Source organism: Vicia villosa, unplaced genomic scaffold, assembly GCF_029867415.1.
Source record: "Vicia villosa cultivar HV-30 ecotype Madison, WI unplaced genomic scaffold, Vvil1.0 ctg.002602F_1_1, whole genome shotgun sequence".
NCBI lineage: Eukaryota > Viridiplantae > Streptophyta > Magnoliopsida > Fabales > Fabaceae > Vicia > Vicia villosa.
The window spans coordinates 158,470-175,675 of record NW_026705981.1 but is presented as its reverse complement, the minus strand read 5'-3'; the positions used below and the strand labels follow the sequence as shown (position 1 = coordinate 175,675).

At 36.5% G+C, this 17,206-nt stretch overlaps 2 long non-coding RNA genes across 3 annotated transcripts; one reads left to right on the top strand and one right to left on the bottom strand.

Moving 5' to 3' along the window:
- Window positions 1-3,047: 3,047 nt before the first annotated feature.
- On the bottom strand, window positions 3,048-9,556 carry LOC131639359 (uncharacterized). The gene is made up of 2 exons (XR_009294927.1): window positions 9,418-9,556; window positions 3,048-8,613 (listed from the first exon to the last, which is right to left on the bottom strand). It is a non-coding gene; the product is annotated as an uncharacterized LOC131639359 (long non-coding RNA).
- LOC131639358 (uncharacterized) lies at window positions 9,381-10,723 on the top strand. Of its 2 annotated transcripts, XR_009294926.1 has the most exons (4): window positions 9,381-9,728; window positions 9,842-10,096; window positions 10,178-10,286; window positions 10,466-10,723. It is a non-coding gene; the product is annotated as an uncharacterized LOC131639358 (long non-coding RNA). The 2 variants fall into 2 exon arrangements; XR_009294925.1 differs by having other exon boundaries at window positions 9,381-10,096.
- The last annotated feature ends 6,483 nt before the right edge of the window (window positions 10,724-17,206 follow it).

Here is a 17,206-nt window from a genome sequence, read left to right as displayed (position 1 = left end):
TGGACCAGTTTATCCCTTATTGGTTAAGGAATTCTGGACACATGCTACGGTTACTTCAACTGCCATCATCTCCTTTGTGCTAGGGCATGAAGTTGTTGTGACTGAGAAGCTGATAAGGAAATTGTATGGTCTTGATGGTATAGATGGAATCACTGGTGCTCTTCACGAAAGAACTGATTGGGATAAAATTGATCGAGAGTTGTTTTCTTCTGGTATTGCCTCTCCCTACACTACTGACTTGAAGCCTTCCTGCAGAGTATGGGCTAAGATCATTATGGGATCTCTCTATCATAGAAAACCATCAAACTCTACTACCTATGTCAATCAGGATCAGAAGTATATATTATTCTGCATTAAAAAAGGCATGAGGGTCAATCTACCACATATTCTTTTTCAACATCTGAAGACAAATATTGAAGAATCAAGAGATGAAGAACGTCAGAAGTATCCCAAACTCAAGAAGAATACTATTCCTTTTGGAAGAATGATTTCAGATATTCTGATTGAGAGTGGCTTGATAGATATTTTGAGAGAAGCTAGCTCGCCTCAGAACTTGACTGCTATCCGAGGGAGTATTCTGAATGCTCTGTCTCTAAAAAGGATGCAGCTGATTGAAAAGGTCACCACTCCTCCAAAAGTGTTTCCAGATATTCTGACAAGAAGAACTCCTGTTGTGAGTTTCTCTCACATGTTCAAAGAAGAGCTAGACAAAAATCTGTTAAACGCTATCTGAAGTCATGTGTTAAAGCTCAAACCTCTGTTGATCCTGCCTGGATTCGAGGAAGAACTCTTCCATCTCTGGATGAGTTAAGAAAGAAAGACAAGAAGAAGAAAGAAAAGAAGCTGAAGAGAAAGGTCATAGAAGAAGGACCTGATGCTAAGTAAGCAAAGAAGCAGAAGAAACCTACAGAGTCTCTCAAAATACCCATAACCTCTGAACAGTTTGAGAAGCTCATTCATAAAATTTACCATACAGATTCTTCTGACCTTCCCCCTCAGAAAAAGCCACCTCCTTCTGAAATTCCATCCTCTTCTACCACCACAAAAAGAAACCGTCCACTTCTTTCTACACCTGTTCTAAACCCTCAACCACTAAATGCTGACTTTCCCCAAATTCCTTCTGAAAATATATTGTCAACCACCTCCAGCGCAGATTCTTCATCCTCCTTAACCTCTTCTATCACCTCTGCTCTGTTCTCAAGAGAATCTAAACCCTATAGTCTTCTTTACCCTGACTATCGTTTCACCTTCAATCCTCCTGAACCCTCTATTGATACTTGTTATGACTTGCTAATGTATAAGGTCAGAACATGGTTGGATACTCTGAGAGCTGCTCATGACTCCAAGATGGATCATGTTGCTACTGGCAAGTTGTGGAAAATCTTTAAGAAGGATGTTCAGACTGATTTTCTGAACATCCAGAAGAGATGCTTGGCTGATGCATATGGACCTTCTAGTTACTTTTTGGAGTTAGATGATGGTAAGTACTATCACCCCATCAGGAGCTGGAAATCTCTTGAAGAGAAGGAATATTCTGATGAGCTTGAAGAGGTGCATCCTCTTGCTATGGTCGTGTGGAAGCCTAACTATCATGTTCTGACTGGAGACTTTTAGTCCATATTCAACTGGTTAAGGGAAAATCCCTCTACTAAAGCACCAAGTATGGTATATCCAGAAGTTGAATATCCATCAGAACCAGCTGCTCCTACACCTCCACAGAATTTGGCTGATATCCTTCTGGCCCTTGAGAATCAAGATGATGTTATCCCTGCTCCTGTTTATGCTGAAGTTGCTTCTGAATCAGAAGCTGATGCTGAGACTCAAGATGCTGAGAATCATCCTGCTGAGCAATCTCCTGCTAAGGAAAATCAAGCTGATGTTCTCATGGTCAATGCTACTGCTGAGAATCCTCCTCTCATGAACAATAGCTTTGATGCTTCTTCTGCTGGACCTTCTGTGCTGATAAACACCATGAAGGCTCTTCAACAGAATCAAACTGATCTAGCTTCTCGTTTGGACAAGCATGAGGATACACACAATGATTTCAGATCTTTCATGAAGACGCCGACAGAAGACTCCAATGAGATTAAAAACCTTCTGGCCATGTTAGCTAATAAGCTAGGCTATTCGTAGTCTATCTTGGTCTTAGATGTTTTCTTGTTTTATGCATCTATTTTCTTGCATCTGCTTCTATCCCTTGTGTACTTCTGATATATTTCTTAATTAATGAAATCTTTATTTTCTTCACTTTATGTGTCTTTTATCATCTGAATCTTTTAATGCTTTTTGATGTTATGACAAAAAGGGGGAGAAACATGATAATTGATTTGGTTTATTATATCAGTTGTTGGGATTAAGTATCAACATTTCCTAACATTATTTGCAAGTTCTATGTCTTTGAGATTTTTTGCAAGATTGAAGATATTCTGAAAAAGCTCAACATGAGAAGCAAATACATGAGGAAAAGCAATTCTATAAAGAAGCATGTTCTTGGAAAATTGAAGCAAGCTTAGTTCTGTGAAGCTTCAAGATCAGAAGCAAGAAGAATGTTCTGATATTATCTCTATAGAATATGCTCATATACATTTTCTTCTCTTAAATGCTCTGATACATGTTCTTTCTTGAGAATGTTCCGATACATTCGTGATTTGATATTTTTGTCTAGTATGTTCTGAAACATTTCAGGATGTAAAGATGCTCTGATGATGCTCTAATACATTCAAGAATGTTCTGATTCAATCAAGCATGCTATGGCAACAAAGAAGAAATTCAAAGCTCTGAAGTTGTCCTATGGAAGCAAGAAGCAGAAGCTCTGAATTTTCTGAAGTTCTAGGCAAAGTGAACGTCTCTGCTGAAATGGAAAAATACTCAGGGAATTCTTTTATTTATAAATTCTTCTAGTATTTATTTCAGGGGGGAGATTGTTAATCTCAGGGGGAGACATATTCACACATTCTGATCATATGCTTATGCTATATCTGTGTAATTGTCTTTTGTCATCTGATATTCTGATTGCATTCATATCAATTATATATGTTTTTGTCATCATCAAAAAGGGGGAGATTGTTAGAACAAGATTTGTTTTGATCAATATTCTTGTTTTGATGATAACAATATATATGAATTTTGTATAAGACAATGTGGTACTCTAATCCTTTGCATTTTCCATTTCAGGAAATACATAAAGAGTATGCACAACTCAGCGCTCAGAAGCACTGACTCAGAAGGTTCAAGATTGCAACATCAGAACATGCTCTCGCAAGACATCAAAAGATGGTCAAGCAGAATCAGAACATGGTCTATGAAGCATCAGAAGAAAAAGAAGTCAGAAGCAGAAGCACTGAAGTTCTTATGGTATCACGCTCAAGCACTTCAAAGTCAGAAGACAAGAAGATGCTCTGCACCAAGCTGAATGACTCTGATATTCAAACATTGTATCTACAATCTCAGTTCAGAAGCAAGTACAAGATGACAGGCTATTAAGTCTAATCTCTGACTGACAAAAGGAACGTTAGAAGCTACAAAAGGCAAAGTCAGTAAAAGCAACAAAAACATGGCTCGAGGTAGTTGACAAAAGTGTGAAACATTAAATGCAGTGTTGTACTATTCACGCAATGCATTAAATGCAACCCAACAGTCATCTTCTCAAACGCCTATAAATATGGAAGTTATGATCAGAAGCAGTAACACAACTCTTGCAAAAATACTGAAACGCTGCTAAATTCAAAACTCACGAACTTCATCTTCAACCTCACATCTCTTGTAATATTTAGTGAGTGTTAAGCTTAGAACTTAAGAGAAATATCACTGTTGTGATTATAGCTTTCTAAGAAGCAAATTCATACTCTTGTAAACATTTATTTTACATTGATTGTAAAAGGTTCCTAGAGTGATTAGTTAGATCAGTAGACTCTAGAAGACTTAGAAGTTTTCTAAGTGGTGATTTCCTAGAGTGATCAAGTTGTGATCAGTATACTCTTGAAGACTTAGAGGGTATCTAAGTGGAAAACCATTGTAATCAAGATTGATTAATGGATTAAATCCTCAGTTGAGGTAAATCACTCTAAGGGGGTGGACTGGAGTAGTTTCGTTAACAACGAACCAGGATAAAAATAATTGTGTTCATTGTTTTTATCTTAAGAGTTTTTAAAGTCACACTTGTTCAAACCCCCCTTGCTAAGTATTTTTCTATCCTTCACAAGAGGAGTCTGAATTTCAGGTAAATATTCAACTTTAACCACTACATTGTTCACATTATGCAACTAATTTGTGTGAAAAATAAGTTACGCTGCTTCCGTAGATGCATTTATGGAACGTGTTGAGGAAGAACACTTCCTTAGGTGCATCTACGGTACAATCCCTGAGTTGTTTTTTTCAACTGTTAAGACAAAGGGTGCTCCGAAGAAAGTGAAGCCTACGCCGAATGGCAACTTGACTACACAGTCTCCTTCATATCGTGAGCACGTCGACAAACTCTTTCTCGACTCACCTACTCCTAAATCTCAAAAAAATTCAAACAAAGGAGCTCACATTAGCAAACCGCCTCCAAAACCTATTGCTCCGAAAGTTTTGACTCCCACACCTATTGAAACAAAAATTCCATCAATCAAAGAGGTACATATTGCTCCAAAAATTCCATCAATCAAAGAGGTGCATATTGCTCTAAAAATTCCATTCATCGACGAGATGCCAATTTTTATGCACAAATACATCGACCGGATCGTCAATGTGGTAGGAGACGGTAATTGCGGATTCCGGATTGTATCGGCTTTGCTTGGTAAGGGAGAAGATGACCATAAGCTTGTCCGTCATGAACTTATCGAATAGTTGATGAACCATAAAAACTCGTACACGTGGGTATTTGGAGACGAAGATATATTTGAATCGGTTCACGAAGCTCTTGTTCCTTGGTTGGGCGCTTACTCACTGACTTCAAAATGGATGAGATTCCCGAAAATGGGATATCTTATTGCATGCGCACATGACATGGTATGCATTGACTTGATGCGTTATGGTTTTTCGGAAACCTTTTTTCCGCTTCGCACTACACCTCCTACAAATCCAAATGATCGTATTATGTGTGTTGGATGGCTCGGAAAATCGAAACATTTTGTGCAAGTTTACTTGAAACCAGGATGTCACATACCACCTACGTCACCGGAATAAGCATTTCATCATACCAAAGCAGTCAATACGTGGTCGGATCATTTTGTGGATAGGATGCACAACATCGAAAGGTTGAACAACATCAAAAAGGAATCAAATGCCGAAAAGTCAATATTAGAACCTCCAATAGATTTAGTTGGCAACAGTTCTTTTGATGTATTTTTCTAATTTCAAAGTGTAATATATGCACTCTATGACGTTGAAATATAATCCTTTTTGTGTTTGTGTTTATGTTTTTGTGTTTTTTCCTTCTACTACTACTACTACTGTTGCTGCTGTTATTGCATTGAATTATGTTAAAAAAACTAACAGGGAAATTTTCGTAGATGTATCTATGGAAGGGTCTGATATTTAAAATTATGGGTGTTTACCATAGATGCATCTACGAAACGGAGAAATCTATGACCCTTCAGTGGATATATTTACAGAACATTCTATGACAGATTGTGTGGTCCATATTCACCAAAGGCTTCTATAAAGTTGGGGTTTCTAGGGTTGCATTAGACACAAACACAGACATAAAAATGGCTCACGTAAGGCCATGTTCAGGGCAGCAAACATCATCCAAGTGTCCTGATCCTGAACCGGTTTATCTTATAAGGGATGGACATGTTGTTTTCTCTCCCGTCAAACATTTTGAAACATCCATTCCTTCGATCAACTCAAGAGGGCTCTGATGTTTTTTTAGAGGGGGTACAAACCCGATGAAGTCATCAGAAAGATCTAGAGGCTTAGAACACGGACCTCGTCTGATACCGGAGAAAATGAACGTTGGTGGGATGACGTGGAAGGCGATGTTAATTCCGTAATAATGATGCATGGATCAGATGACATTGTTTTAGCTCTTGTAATTTTTTAGATCTCTTAGTTTTCTTAATTTTCTGTTGGAAATTTCTGTGTATCTTTTAATCAATGTCGATTTTAATCAATGAATGGATCTTTTATCGTTACAAATGTTGTTGTTCTGGTTTTTTAGTATGGGTTTGTTCTGTAGATGCATCTACGGAAGAGTTCTGTAAGTGGAACTATGGAACAAAACAACGTTAAACAAAAAAAAGGTGCTTCCGAAGATGCATCTACGGAAAATCGAAGACATTTTTATCAATTCGGTGGTGCGTAAGAGACTCATGGGGTGGAATGAAAAAATGTCTTAAAGATACTCATTACACATACAATTAATTTAAAAATTTATATTTATGATGTTATATTATCATTTTAAAGTTAAAAGTATAATTTGACAAAATACATGTTTCTTATTGATTACAGTTTATTGATTACAGTGTAAAGTATATAAATATTATTTTTTCTCTTTAAATAATATATATGAATTATAATAATCATTTTTTTCATTTTAACATAGTCTCATTTTTTAAATGTAGAATACAAAATTATTAAATACTTTACCAATTTAATTTATATAAATTGCTTATACACATATTATAGGGTTAAATATATAAAAAAATTGTAATATTGGCGAAATTTGTTTTTTCTCTTTGTAATATTTTTTTTAAACACCCCCTTAAAATATAAAGATACTATCTCTTTTGCTCCTTAAATGTAAAGTTTATCCCCTGTAATATTTTTTGTTTGATTTTTCCCCCATATTTGGTGTTTAAATTGCACGCTTATGGGGGTAATCCAAAAAAAAATATTGCAGGGGTGAAGCAACTGGAAAACTCATCGAAACAAAACAATGAAGTCGCCATCGAACATATATTTATCCTACACACAGGAATGGAAAATATCGAAGAAAACCAAATAATAGCACAGGTCTCAGAGAAAGGGTAAGGGTGTCTGTTACGTGAGGGGAAGGTATTAGCACCCCTCACGTCTGTGGTACTCCACAGGATCCATTCTTGCCATTTTTTAATCTAAGGGTGTGTGTGTGTGTGTGTGTGTGTATCATGCAAAGTGATAAGGAAAACATGCAATGGAAGGATAAGCAGATAACAGGAAACAGGCAAATAGTAGGCAAACAAGATAAAGGAAAAAGGTTGAACAGAACAAAAAAAAGAAAAGTTCGCTCGCTAGGGCGTTCATACCCTGTGCCTACGTACCTCCAACGTGCAATGGAGATATCAAAGCACCGTAGTTCAGCTCAAAAGTTTCTGTTTCTATCTCGATTCGCGTCTCCTAGCGAAACGGAACCGAGCACCCTAAGGGAGCATGCAAACAAGGAGCATCACAAAGATCCTAGCAAACATGGCATGTGAACAGGAATTACAGATAAGAACATGCGAACAAGTATCATAGAGATATCATACGAACAGGCATCGTAGATAGAAAGACAAACATGTAACAGGCATACACAAATGCGAAATTGTGAGCAGGCATCACAAGTGATATCATACTAACAAGCATAACAAATAAAGAGATAATGAACAAGCATCACAAAGATATCATAATAACAGGCATAGCAGATAAGGAGATAGTGAACAAGCATCACAACCATATGGCATACAATCGAGCTCCGCTCGAGAAACAAACAAACTACCAAAATAGTAATCAATGCAAATGCAACACACAAACGAGCTCGGCTGGTAAAGCAAGCAAACTACCGAAGTAGTGACCTGGGAACTAGGGAGACGTTATAGCTAACGGGGAAAGTCCTCCGAAGCCACCGTCCACGGGGAAAGTCCTCCGAGACGGTTGAACAAGAAAATAACTGGAAATAAACGTTCTAGCTAACGGGGAAAGTCCTCCGAAGCTACTGTCCATGGGGAAAGTCCTCCGAGACGGGTGAACAAGACAAAAAATTAACGTTCTAGCTAATAGGGAAAGTTCTCTGAAGCCACTGTCCACGGGGAAAGTCCTCCGAGACGGTTGGACAAGACAAAAAATAAACGTTCTAGCTAACGAGGAAAGTCCTTCGAAGCTCCCGTCCACGGGGAAAGTCCTCCGAGACGGGTGAACAAGAAAAATAGACTGGAAATAATAAACAAACAAAAACAGAGCCTCTTTCGAGGGCTTGGCCTGATGAATGCCTAGGTCCTATTTCTCATGGCAAATATGATGCTGCATGCCTACCCTACTTCTCATGGCAAGATATGGTGCGAGAATAAGTAAAAGGGATAAGGAGACCATACCGAACGGATAGCAAATCCGTAATGAGCTAGCAACGCAAGCAGAACTAAGAAACCCAGAGAACGCGTGCACGAGCTAACATCAAGCATCCGAAATCTGATAGACGAAATAAGCATCATCAAAGTGCAAAGACAACACAAATATAAATCACGCGTCAATTCGGAATGTGTATCGGCACATCTGAATAATACACCTGCAAGAAAAAGTCGCAACAGGCAAGCAACAACAAGCATATATGAATCGTGACTCGCACAAGGAGACGAACGAAAAGCAATCAGGAGAATAATGTCGTGTCCACAAATAAAGCGGGACACAAAGCCAAGCGCATCCATCAAATATCGTGCTCAAAGTTCCTCGCACAAGCTAACACACTTATTAGAAATAACAAGAAAACGCGAACAAAGTCGCACAATTGCATTATGAAACGAAATGAGAAACAAAATTCGTAAATAAACAAGACTAGCACGCAAAATTATAGAAACAAAAATCTAATTGAATTCTAAAATAAAATCTAACAAGAATATTGCTTTTCATGGCATTTCATCTAAGAATTAGAACTAAACTATGTAACAAAACAATTAAATTCTAATAAGCAAAAGGTATCACATGTTTTATTATCTTTTTATCATGCAAAAATTCAACAAAACTACAATGATTTTTATTTTCTATTATCATGTCAAAATATAACAAAAATATCAATGATTTTTATACTAAAAGAGATATAAAATAAACTGGCAAAAAAAAACTAATCTAAAATAGAAAACTTATGTACACAAGGGGGTGTAGGGTCAAAAAATGGTATGCATTAGAGTAAGGGCGCAGGGCCCAACATGCTGGCCTAGCAGAGATTATTGTGGCAAAAAAAACAAGAGGAAGTGCAACTGGGCTCAAGGGAAGTGATACACAAGCAATTTGTAACAAGGCCCAGGGAGGTTGTTTTTTGTTTTTGAGTTCAGCATGACCAAAAAACAGAGATGGTGCATGGGCTACTAGGGGTGTGTACAGAAATTCGTGAATGTGAGGCCCAAGGTATATGATGATCCAACATTCAATTAATCCAAATTTTAATCCAATTAAAATTATTTATTAACTAATTACTAACAGTGAAATTTAATATCAATTAACAAAAAATTAAAAGAAAGGAAATCAGATTAGGGATTAGGTTACATGAAATTTTCCTCTTCTTATCACACGCACGCGAGAAACGGCGGCCGCTCCTCCTCATTCTCCGATCACCTTTCCGCGAGCATCACCGTGACGGTGTTCCGGCCACCACCGCAACGAGTCTTCCTTCATCTCTGCTCTTACCTCAATCTCAAACTCTCTGCTTCAACCTCTCTTTCCTCGTCGATTTGCTCTCTCTCGATTCAGACTTCATTCACTATCTGATTCAACTCAACGACTGGAGATCAATCCCTATGTGTCTTCAATTTGATCTTAAAGATGATAAATCCAGGGAATATGCTTCGAAACTTCAGGTACCAACACCTCTTCAGTCTTTGCGCTCTTCTTCTTTTTTCTCGAATTCTGCGTCTTCTCTGAGTTCTTCCTTTTGAGTTCGATGTTGTTCGTCGTTCTGAGTTGTTTTTAGTGATGGTGATGTGAGATCACATATGTGAATCGCGATGTTGATCAATGCGAGTTGCTGCGTGTATGATATGAACGCGTTGTTTGTTGGAGTTGCAATGAAGAGAGGTGCGATTAAGATGAAGATGAAGACCAGATTGAAGAACTGTGTTGATGTTTGTGGACGTGGAAGATGATGAAGAAAATTGAAATTGTTGTGTCGCGATGAAGATTGAAAGGATCGAAGATCGAATCAGAGGGAAGATTGAAGTGTATGGAGGTGAGGTTCGATGCAATCAGTTAGAAATTTTTGGTATTTTTCTGTTATGGATTCTATTGTAATTTCTGTGATTTTTTGAAGATTGAAGATTGACACCAAGGTGATGACTATGCTCTGAGGAAGGTGAAGATCGGTTTTCTGGAGATTGAAGATGATGAAACGTGAATATGGAGGTTTTCTGAACTCAGAGGTTTGTTACTTTTTTTTTGGAATTCTGTTATGTGGTTTTCTCCTTTTTTTTGTTATATTCTGAATCCCCTTTCTGTTATCTATTTTTTTCTATTATATTGAATATGCTGAGCTGTTACCGAACCGGTTCGGTCTTTTTGCAAATTGTAAACTTAACCGCGAGTGTTTGTATAAATGCAGCTGGAAGTTTGAAGTTCGGTTTATTCTGAAGTGCATGGACTTTTGCTGCAGTGAACAAGGGCAAAGTTTGGAGAATGAATCATCAATCGAAGATGAATTAGGAAGCTTCGCTTTTAAGGCAATTTGGTGTATTTTTTCTATGACTGTAACGTAACGTTAGGACATGGTAATGATTCAATTTTTGTATCGCTTTTAGATGTATTGTAAACTTCAATAGACAAAATCCTTCAATTATTCGAAACATTCTTCTCTTTTAAATTGAATTTAAAGTCCCAAAACCCTTTGATAAATGTCTTGCGTATCGTCCCACGGTCATGGTGCAAATCCAACACAACGTTTGCCAACACCACAAAACTTTAAAATGATGATTCGAGTCTTGAAACTGGTGTACCAAAAAACCATATGAGTAAATCTTCCTTTTTAGCAAGCTTGAATTAACTCCTGACAAATCGTATGCTTAAAACTTTGGATTCAATCAATTAATTTTGAACACAAATTTGAACTCGTTGAATTACTTGAATCGAACATAACTTTGTACACCACACTTGCACAAGAATTCAAATTGAAACCTTATATGCCAACTTTGATCCTCAATAAAATCTTAGTGGAACTGATTCATCCAGAAGCCATTGTAATCACCATAATAGCCAAGGTACCAGCACAAATAGGATACTTCTCACTTCATGATCCTTTATAGAACTCCATATTCAATGCACATCGCTTGAACGAACTTCACTTGAATGACTTGTGGGCCCTGACTTATTCTTTAGCAATTTATTCCACAGACCCTTTGATTTAATGATCTCGACACAATGGGAACTCTTTAATTTTTCTTAATTTTTTTATTGACGAAATAAACGCCATCCATAACTTATAACTCAAATAAAGAGGGCAAATTTTGGGGTGCAACAAGGGGAAAACTAAAACAAATATTATCAGAGGGTTAAGCGAATTTCTCCGTTATTACAAGGGTGAAAAGTGGTATTAACCTTAATTATATAAAGCTAAAAAAGTTATTTAAGTAGATTTCTTAAAACAATATAACAAATTGACATTCGTAATAAAAAAATAATTAATTTAATTATAATTTTTTTTAATCTGTTTCACCTCATTTATAGATTTAATTTCTTTATTTTAAATTTAAATCGTTTTGGCCTTTATATAATGTTATTCTGAATTGGTCAAAAATTCAATATGGGGATCTATATGTTAGATTTATATGTTCAGTTCAACCATGCAAAATCCAAATATAAGTTATCCAATGTATATAATAATCAAGAGACATGAAATCTATAATGGACTTGAATGTTATAGTGTTAACCTTGTAGGTTTGTCTCGCGCCACATGATCGAAGATCAATGCCACCGTATTTGGAGTCCATTGATATCAATTACGCATAACTCTGGTTTCAGCACGGAACAGTGGCACCGTATGTGGGAAAGGACTTCAAATTCTTGCGAAATTCCACGATTAAATATGTTTGATCCAAAGTTAGATCACAATGGAGTCGTTGTTGGAAGAAGTAATTAGTCACATGTCTCGTGTCAGGGAACTCTTCTTCTAAACTTTCTTGATTCATTATATATTCAAATGAGTGTAATTATAAGTATTGAGAAAGAAACCTTAAGACGTAGACAATTCCCTCATTATCGCCAGATCTCACCCTATTCAAAAGAGAAACCAAAAGAATCCATAAATCAACGCTATCATAGTTGGAGAAACAAACTTCCACCATGAAATGGAAATCCTTCTTTGTCCTAGTAATAAGTCGTGACACTTTAAGAGACTCGGTCTATAGTGGAAGTTTGATCAATTCAAATATGGTTTTAGATGAACATGAAAGTATATCTCCTACACACTAGTCGAAGTGGAAGGAGAAAGAAAAATTCATGAATCTAACAATTCATCAACTACCTACAGAGGGAGATATATTGGCCAAATCTACTCCTACAGTCGGACCAGATGAAATGACACACACATCAACTCAATAACAAGGCGTCTTTTATAGAGGATAATGTTAGAACAAGATTGAGAATCTATGTTCAAAATCTGATTTTGATGATAACAAGCATATATTTTATGGGCAACAATTTTATTACTAATGGTTTCATTTAGTATGCAGATGTTAAGGTTTAAAGCATTATACAAGATACATCAGAACAGAATGATCTCCAATTTTTGAATACCCCTTAAGAGGAAGGAGTCTGTGAGTACTGAGACCATGTTTGTTCAGTCAACATAACCAGATTGTAAACTTCATTGGTTCTGTAATAGGACAAGCTATTAAACATGATTCGGATGTTATACACGATGTTACAACACCCAAGACTGAACAGATAATACATTGCAGAAGATAAATAACACAGTGAATTACTAACCCAGTTCGGTCTAACTACCTACTCTGGGGGCTACCAAGCTAGGAAGAAGATTTCACAATCAGTAGTACTATTTTGTGTAAACAACCTCTAGTTTACCTAGTCACTACCCAATGTAACCTTTATCTTAGAACTCCATCTAAGACAAGAGAACCTCTGCTCACTCCCTAGTGATACCTAACTGTTACAACCCTGTAACATCTATTTAAACAATCAACAAGAAAAACTTACTTGATCTTGCTTCACAGCTTCAATCAAGAACATAATACTCAACTCTTACCTACAGGTTTTGAGTAAGAACAATAACTTCTATTACGTACAGGTTTCGAGAAGGACATGACAGCCATCCCACAACCTAGGTGGTCTACCTTTACAAACCCTAAAGATTACATTTTTTCAATACACGTTTTTCTTTTTATAACCTATTCCCAATTGGACTTGGGCTTACAATCGTAGCACTACTAGCTGTTACAAATCAGCAGATATCTTCTTCTAAAAGAAAGGTCTTCAATCACAAGTTTCCTAATTTATCTCTTAAATTAGAAACTGCTGAATCTTCAATATTCTGATTTGATTCTTCAATATTTTGACTTGATTCTTTTGACCTTTTGATAACACAATTATATATCGTATATTTAGCTTAAAATCCATAAGTATTATTAGTATTTTCTTTTAATTATATTGTTTTATTATGATATTATGCGGGTATTTGCGATGTTTTAGGTTTTGCGTTCATATTGAGACTATTAGTGAAAAGAAGAAGAAATGGAGCAAAAATCATTATTATTTATTCTTAAAAGATGAAAGAGAGGAGTTGAAGTAAATAGAGGGGTGCAAAGAAGACCCAAAGGCCTACAGATCAAGCCCAGCCCACGAAGGAGCTGGAAAAGACCACTTCAGCACGTGGAGACGCCCGTCTCCAACGTCTCTCTGCCACATCACCAATAGGAGACGCCCGTTGATAAGTGCCAAAATGTTGTTATTTTGAGTATATAATTGTGGCACTTATCGATTCTATTCAATCCGATTTTGTAATAAAATCCCCACTTTTGTGTATATATTCACATTATTTAGTTTTCATATGTTTTATATACCGTTTAATAGTTTTTCTTTTGTTTTTATAGGTATTCATGCTTATTGGAGCCTCGAGGAATAAAGTGTCGAAGGCACGGCTCCGATTGCGCGATTTTGGATCAAATAAGCAAGATTTGTGCAGAGAAGTCCGCTTAGCGGCGTCTAAGCGCGCTTTCCAGTGGCGAACTAATTTTCCTGGCCGCTAAGTGGCAGCTCTGGCCGCTAAGCGGAGCCCTGTTTACTGTTCTAGATATTTTTGTAATACGTGTAGTCCGCTCAACGAGGTTTGGCCGCTAAGCGACCGTAGCAGAAATTGTGTTTATATTTCTTCAATTGTAACATTTCTAGGGTATGGTTTTGGAGAGTTTTTGGTTCCAAATCCATCATTTTCATTCTTAGATCAAGATTAGCTTAGAAAACAACACCGGGTCATGCACTTGGAAGATCGGAGGTGGATTTCTCATCAACCGGAGGTGACAACCCGCGAGATGTTTGGTTTGTCTTCTCTATTCTCTGTGTATTTCTTTTGTGTTGGGTTTGTTTGTATAGTTACTCGAATCTTATGTATATTTACCGATTATAATGTTATGTTTAACTTGCTTTATAAATCTGTGTTGATATTGTTCTGGATTTTTGCTCTGTGCTGGAGATTTGAGTTGCTTTAGAGATAAACTGCTTGAATCTTTATCTAGGATGATATTATGTTGGTTCTGAACTCTAGAGATAGATTTAGAGCTAGCATTCACTGTTTGTATCTATTCTTAAAGCTTTCGTGTTTGAGCGGCGCGCGAGAGATCGCCGACGCGAGAATACGGATGTTCTCGCGACTTTGCGTTAGAGATAACCTTAGTTGTGAGATTATCTCGTTTGTGCTCCAAAGATGGACGCTTATGTGAGAGATACGTGATGACATAGATGAGTATCGTAGGTTGAGTATAACGGGTTGGTAAGTGTATGTTTGTGAAGAGTGAATATATTTACATTCCTGATAAGTTATTTCTCTGCTAAGAATGTGTTTATTCTTTTCATGTGTATATCTTTGTTTACTTTTTGCTCATTCAAACCCAAGCTCGAAACTGTAGAAACTGTTGGATGGCATCTCTCCATCTCTGTGGACGATAATTCCTGGATCAATATTTCCAAATCTTGTTTGTTGCTTGCCCTATACTGCATTCAACAAAATGGCGCCGTTGTCGGGGATGGTTTGATTGCATCGCAATAGTTTATGTGGTTTTGAGCTTTGTATATATCGTATATATTGTATAGGTTCACTTGTATATATATTTACTTGTACATGTTTACTTGTTTATGTTCACCATATAAGTTTACTTGTATATGTTACATATAAGTATAATTTTACTGGTGAATGTTGGTGAAACATGTTGATCTCGGATTAGCTCTTTAATTACAAATCTTCACTTTTCAACTTGTGTATCCAACATTCACCAACTTTTCTCTTTTTGTATAATAATACATGTATGTGTTCATACTTGTATATATGTGTTTGTTTGTGTACATATTTTTATACTTGTGTTTTCTTTTATGTTTGTATCATTGTTGTATATATTTGTACCCGTAACGTTTGTTGAGTGCTGTGGTTAGGACACTTTCTTTAGGCTTGTGCGGTGAGACGTCACCATGGCATGACGGAAGGAAGCTACTTTCCAAACACCGAAACAATAAAGGCGTTGAGCTAACGACGTAAAACAAGCGCTTGTTGGGAGGCACCCCAACGGTTGTAAATTGTTGTTTATATTCCAGTATAAGAGGTGTTTAGGTGAAGTGGAGAGGGCTGAAACACCTAATTCTTTTCTGGTTTTTCTGAATTTTACTGTCATCGCTTAGCGAGCTCAGCTCCGCTAAGCGAGCATAGCAGAATTTTGTTTTTCTGCTCTGTACCAGTGGGGTTCCCATTCCACTTGGTTCACTCATTTTTCCCACTTTCACCAAGGCTAATTAATAGTATATATTAGTTTTCTTTTTCTAATTCATTTGTTGGTTGTTTGTACTCAAATCTTGTTGGTAATTCGAAGATTTTTGAGGTGATTTTCTAAAGCTTGAGTGTTTCAACTTGCGGATGTATGGTAGGATATTGTTTTTGAAGTGTATCATTCAAGGTACTCATTTATCGCTTTCTATAGCATAGCATGTTTAGGAAACTTTTCATTTGTACAATTACCATACAATTCATTCTTTTGCATTACTTGCTTGTTGATTGAATCACTTTAGTTCCCAAACCATAAATGTGAGGAAGCTTTTCATTGTTCATATATGCTGGAGGCCACAATCTTTGTTTTAACTGGATTTTATTATGCTTAATCTTTTGTTAATGTTGATTTTATGAAAGCATGAAAAGGATCAAGGCATTTTGTTTCATTTTGAGCACAACTACCAAAACCAAATAGTCAATTCACCTTGTGAGTGTGTGATCATTTGTTAACCCTTTTGAGCTTTTTGTCAATATCCATGTTGTTTTTGCTAAATACTTATCTTTGAGTGTTTAGTTCTCATTTTTGCATGGATGATTGATTCTTTGTTTTCTTGAACCCTCAACCATGATTTTTGGTATGAATTTTTACCTTGCCTTAGAAAGTAGGGAGTATTCATATGATGGTGTGGTTGAATTCAAGTTGGGGAGAGAAATGGTTGCTACTTATTTGGTTGTTGCTATGAGGTTGAAAAGAAAGAAAGAAAAAAAAAGTGAAAAGAAAAGAAAAGAAAAAAAAGTGAAAAAGTTTTGAAAAAGAAAAAGAAAAGTGAAGCGAATAATTGTGCTAATAAGTATTGTGATTGGTTTGAGAAACTTGTGGTTATGGAAGAAGTTTAATCGAGGTTTTGTTGTTTGAATCTTTGGTGGATTGATCACTCCCTTAGGTTTAGGCAAGTTTTTGTTTCGATTAGTCTTAGGACATATCCCTTGTTTGTTAACCAAGCCACATTACAACCTTGAAAAGTCCTTGTGATTCTTGCTTTTGTATCTTCAATGTGATTTTTGGATGAATGCATAATTTAATCTTTTGTTTGCAAGATTGTTGGATGAGTGTTAAAAGTCCTTCACCTTTGTGTGTTCTTCATCCATTGATGAAATTTTGCTAGGTGTGATTCATGAGATAGCATGTATTGTGTTAGAATGTTTTGTATGCTTTTTGTGCTTAGGATTCGTTTCGTTTACATGTTGTCGTTGTAGTATAGTGGTAAGTATTTACTTTGTCTATACATTTTTGTGTTGAGCCATACATTTGTTTTTGGTTTTCAAAACTTGTTGATTCATGATTCTTTGGTTTATTACTTT